Source organism: Squalius cephalus (genome assembly GCF_949319135.1).
Source record: "Squalius cephalus genome assembly, chromosome: 10".
NCBI classification, from domain to species: domain Eukaryota; kingdom Metazoa; phylum Chordata; class Actinopteri; order Cypriniformes; family Leuciscidae; genus Squalius; species Squalius cephalus.
This window is the reverse complement of record NC_137131.1, coordinates 26898303-26904302: the sequence shown is the minus strand read 5'-3', so window position 1 is coordinate 26904302 and position 6000 is coordinate 26898303.

Sequence of the window (6000 nt, the reverse complement as noted above, 5' to 3'; positions counted from 1 at the left end):
GTTGCACAGTTTTGAAAACGAACGTTAAGGGTTGTTTTTAGGACATGTTCGTGCATGCCCATAGACAGCCACTCTGAAGCGCTCAAAGGCGATTCTAAACGAGTCAAAAAGTCGAGACAGGACCCATCGTCAACATTTCTGTGTCCACCACTCTAGTTCATCCAAAACAAACCAGAAAAGAGACTCAAAGTGCTAAATACCAGAATTATCCTTCAAGACTTCCGTTCATCTTCAGAACACAAATTAAGATATTTTTGATGAAATATGAGAGCTGGCTCACTCCTCCAAAGGCTTCTAGGCAATTTCATTCTGCCCAGAAAGTTAGTAAAGACATTGTTAAAATAGTCCAAGTGACTGGCTCAACCTTAAGTTCATCAAGCGACGACAATTATTTTTGTGTGCAAAAATAACAACTTTATTCAACTATTCATTTTCTTATGTGTGAGCCTCTGAGTGAGTTCACAAAAGTGAAATTTACATCGAGTCCCATCTGCGTCATCTTCTCAGTTCTCGCTGCTCTCGTGAACTCTAGGGCTGGGACGATACAACTATCTCCCGATTCGATACTATCACGATACTTGGGTGCTGATACTGCTGGTATTACAATATTTTTTTAAGAATTGCGATTCGATATTGCGATTTTTATTTTATTTTTAACACTAGACCATCAGAAAATGTTAAATCACACTTTTACAGACTGTATAGGCTACATGATGTATAAGATGAGTAATATTTACAAAAACAATTCATCTCATCTTTCTGACTTATTTCAGAAGCATCATACAGTTAGTACTACATTCTCTTTAATATATGATTGAGTTGAAAAAAAAATCAACTCGAACCGAATGAATAGAGAGGCGGGTCTTCCATTGTAGTGATGAAAGCTACAGTTGTTTTGGACGCCAGAGAGTGCGATGATGGAAGATAAACTTGTGGTGCTCTTGCGGGTTACCAGGAGCTTAACGACTTCACGAATCGTAACTATCACAATGTTAACAGAAAATAAACAAAGTTAATAAAAGTCTGATTTGACATTTACTTGACTGACAGGACAGCTGTTTCTGTGTTCGCCTAGCAACAAAAAACGCAGTTCACTGCTTGTTCTGTGTGATTGGGGCAGTGCTGTGTGCCTCGCGTTTTCGAACCGGAAAAACGTGTTAGGTGTGATTGGGGCTTTACTCTATCTTGATCGCTATCATAAACATCAGTGTTTATATTTGAAATTTAAACTTTTATCCTAGTACTTCTATGATAATTTGAACTAGCCTATTGCATCACAGAAATAATGATACTATGAGGTTGAAAAGACTGATTGTGAAGCTGTTTCATGACGACTCTCTCCGGGTCAGCACAGCTTTAAATGTTGCGATATGATTTTGTCAAGGGTTTAATAGACAGACGAAATGGAAGCAGATTGTGTGGGTGTTTGAATCGAGATCACATTTTTTTAAAGATGAATCGTGCAGCTCTATTGTCTTATCTCTCTCCCAGTATATGAGTAGCGTGATGGCTTATCAATGCATTCAATCTCACGCCGCTTTTACGTGTCCAATTGAAAGGGATATTAAGTTACTCGACTTTGTTGGAACGAAGAGACTTACTTCGGTCAACCTCGTCTCTAACTTGAATTTCAATTAATATCGATTCTGTAATAAAGAAATAATCCATTTTAAGAACGTTTAAAAAACAACAACACGATACCTAGGTGAATCGATTTTTTCTCCCAGCACTAGTGAAGTCACTCAGAAGCCAATACGGAAGAAAATGAATAGTTGAATAAAGTCTTTATTTTGTTTTTTTGTGCATAAAAATTATTGTCGTCACTTGATAAACTCGCCAGAATAAAATTGCCTAGAAGCCTATTGAGGAGTGAGCCAGATCTCAGATTTCATCAAAAATATCTTAATTTGTGTTCTGAAGAGTCTTACGGGGTTGGAATAACATGAGGGTGAGTGATTACTGACAGAATTTTTTGGTGAACTAACCCTTAAACACCGTTTTCATTACATTTAAATGCTTATATGAAAATATGTGTTGTTGTTTTTTTAAGCTATAATGTAGCGTTTAAAAATGTATGATAATCATATGAAATGTTCTACTTTTTGATGTGCTGTAAAAGTGTGCACTTATAATTCACATGGTTGTGTTAATAAAAAATAAAGTTGTACAAATTCTGCAGAATTTTTTTTCTAACCTTAAAATAACATTTTAACTTGAAAGAAAGTGGACATTTTAATGTTCTTTGAATGTTGTATTGTTAATAACATTTTGGGGGAAAGAACGTTTCAGGAATGTTATGCTTACCTTAAGATGATGTTCCAGCAACGTTATGCCAATGTTCTGGCAATGTTATACTAGTCTTAAGATAACGTTGCATGAACGTTATGCTAACCTCAAGGTAACGTTGCATGAACATTATGCTAACCTTAAGATAACGTTCCATGAACGTTATGCTAACCTTAAGATAACATTCCATGAACGTAATGCTAACCTTAAGAATGTTCCAGTAATGTTGTGCTAATGTTCCAGCAACGTTATGCTAACCTTAAGATAATGTTCCAGCAACATTATGCAAACCTTAAGATAACTTTCCATGAACATTATGCTAACCTTAAGATAACGTTCCATGAACGTTATGCTAACCTTAAGATAACATTCCATGAACGTTATGCTAACCTTAAGAATGTTCCAGCAATGTTGTGCTAACGTTCCAGCAATGTTAGCTAACCTTAAGATAACGTTCCATGAATATTATGCTAACCTTAAGATAACGTTCCATGAACGTTATGCTAACCTTAAGATAACGTTCCATTAACGTTATTCTAATCTTAAGATAACGTTCCATGAACGTTATGCTAACCTTAAGATAACGTTCCATGAACATTATGCTAACCTTAAGATAACATTCCATGAACGTTATGCTAACCTTGAGAATGTTCCAGCAATGTTGTGCTAACGTTCCAGCAACGTTATGCTAACCTTAAGATAACGTTCCAGCAACGTTATGCTAACCTTAAGATAACGTTCCAGCAACGTTATGCTAACCTTAAGATAACGTTCCAGCAACGTTATGCAAACCTTAAGATAATGTTCCAGCAATGTTGTGCTAACCTTAAGATAACATTCCAGCAACGTTATGCAAACCTTAAGATAATGTTCCAGCAATGTTGTGCTAACGTTCCAGCAACGTTATGCTAACCTTAAGATAACGTTCCAGCAACGTTATGTAAACCTTAAGACAATGTTCCAGCAACGTTATGCTAACATTCCGGCAACGTTATGCTAACCTTAAGATAACGTTCCAGCAACATTATCCTAACGTTCCAGCAATGTTTTTCTAACATTAAAATACCATTCCAGCAACGTTATGCAAACTGGACATTTCAACATTTTAAGAACGTTTCAAGTCGACGTTCCCACAACGTTCTTAGAACATATTTTTGTTAGCTGGGTGTAAGCATGCATTGAGTTAACATGGAAAAACCAGTTTATCCATGTTAACTCAATGCATGCTTACACACACACACACACACACACACACACACACACACACACACACACACACACACACACACACACACAGCATAGTTAACCATGATTTACCATGATTTACCACATTACTAGCAATTATTTGAAGTGTCAGTGCAAATAAAGTGATTAACACTGACAAAATATGATTGTGTTATAATAGTTATTGCTATATAAGTGATTTTTAGTGTGTATTCAAGTATAAATGCAAGCACATGTGGAAAAATTTAATTAATAAGTAGAATGGCCAGCAGAGGGCAGTAGAAGACCACTTATTGGCTCACTTTCACTTTAAACCTCATGATTTTGACCAGTTTTCTGCACTAAAGCAAACCAGTGTTTCCATGTTAACTCAATAATGCATACTTGCTACATATGCTACACACAATAATGCTACACACACACACACACACACACATATGTTTCAGTGATATTGGTGTCACATTCACCTTCATCACATTCACCTTCTGTCTTCATCACATTCACCATCTGTCGTCATCACCTGCACCTGCTCCTCATCACCCTCCTCATCATCACCTGCTCCTCATCATCATAACCGTCACCTGTTGTCCTTGTCTTGATCTGTGTATTTAAGTTCCCCTCTCATCCATTATCATTGTCGGTTATTGTTTGTGCACTAGCACTCTGTTATGTTTGTTTTCATGTTGGAAAATAAAACCTTTGTTATATTTGTACCACACACACACACACACACACACACACACACACACACACACACACACACACACCATCATTTATCATGATTTACCATGGCTGATACCAATACCAATATGAGAAAATGACTATTTTAAACAGCAGGGGGCAGTAAAATACCACTTATTGGCTTAGCATGCCATTAATTCATATCATTTTCACCTTTTTAACTGTTATAGAGGCAAATTTTGTCCGATCTGTCTGAAAATTTTCATGCTTGTTCAGGGTGATATTTCACATGTTCTGACTTGTTTTTAAGAAGGTCTGAGCATTGATTAAAGAGATATAGGCTTTCGGGGACACTTGGTAAAGGCCAGATTTTGAAGTGAACCTATTATAGCTATCCAAATGAAGTAGTTCAACTTTTTCTGACAATTATTGATCTAGTGAGTCCAGAGAATTGTATTGCACTAGTTTTGAACATTATGATATGAAAATTATATGATCAGAGATGGAAAAGACCATTTACAGCCAATACAGGCAGTTTACCATAGGAAATATATGATTTTAAAGCTTTTTAACAGTTATAGCGCCACCTATCGTCCGATCTCCATAGAATTTTTCATGCTTGTTAATGATGTTATGTCACATATGCTGACCAATTTTTGTGAAGTTCTGAGTTTTTATTTAGGATTTATAGGCTTTTTAATGTATTTTGACACGCCCATTTTATAAATTACCCTATTACAGCCATCCAAATGCAAAAGTTCAACTTTTTTTTGATAATTATTGATCTAGAGAGTCCAGAGAATTGTCCTAGACTGGTCTGGTTCCGATCGGGCAAAAAACCTAGGACTAGTTCGCAAAAGTAGGTTTTTAACATATTAATGAATAATTAATGAACAGTTTGATTGACAGCAATGGTTCTTGAGGCAAAGTTGTTCAGGATGAGGAGATCTATCAAATGATATGCATATTGTGTGGATATTTGTAACACTACGTGATTACAGAGCCGTAAAACTCGTTAGCGCCAACTAGTGGCCGATTTCTTTCAAAATTCTTACAGACCTTTAGGGCCATGAGCCGAACATGCCCATTGAGTTTCGTTCCGATCGGCCTCCGTTAACCTTGTCTAATAGGTGCTCAAACTTCGTTGGCCAATGGCGGCCATGTTTTTTGAGATACGCCAATGTCCTCATACACATACATGGCACCTTGGACCAAGACACTGCATACCAATTTTCAAGTCAATCGGACTAACGGTCAGGTGGTTATAGCCTGTTTTATGTTTTTTTCATTTTATAGCGCCACCATGAGGCCAATCGTCGCGATTTTTTTGCTGTGACCCCAGAGTAAGCTCATACACATGTGTACCAAGTTTGGTGAAGATACCTCATTTACATCGGGAGTTATAGCCATTTTAGTAAAATAGGCCCCTCCCACAACGTACGTTTTGGCGCCCCTTAGCGACCGTGAATCGAAATTTCCACTTTTTTTCGATAATTATTGATATTCAGTCTCCAGAGAACATTTCTGCACTAGTTTGGTTCCAATCGGGCAAAAAACCAGGGACTAGTTCGCAAAAGTAGATTTTTGACAAAATTCAAAATGGCGGAAAATCTATCATGGCGGAAATGAAATCGGAGATATACGTTTTGTTCGTCAGGCGTCCAGCTTTCCAATGATATAAGACACTTGAGTCTACGACATACGGTCTAGGAGTTATGAGCAGTTTCGCGCTTTTGGTTGTTATAGCGCCACCTATGGGCCAATCGGGGTCATAATCTCTGAACCTTTCCTCGATTTTTGTACTACCAT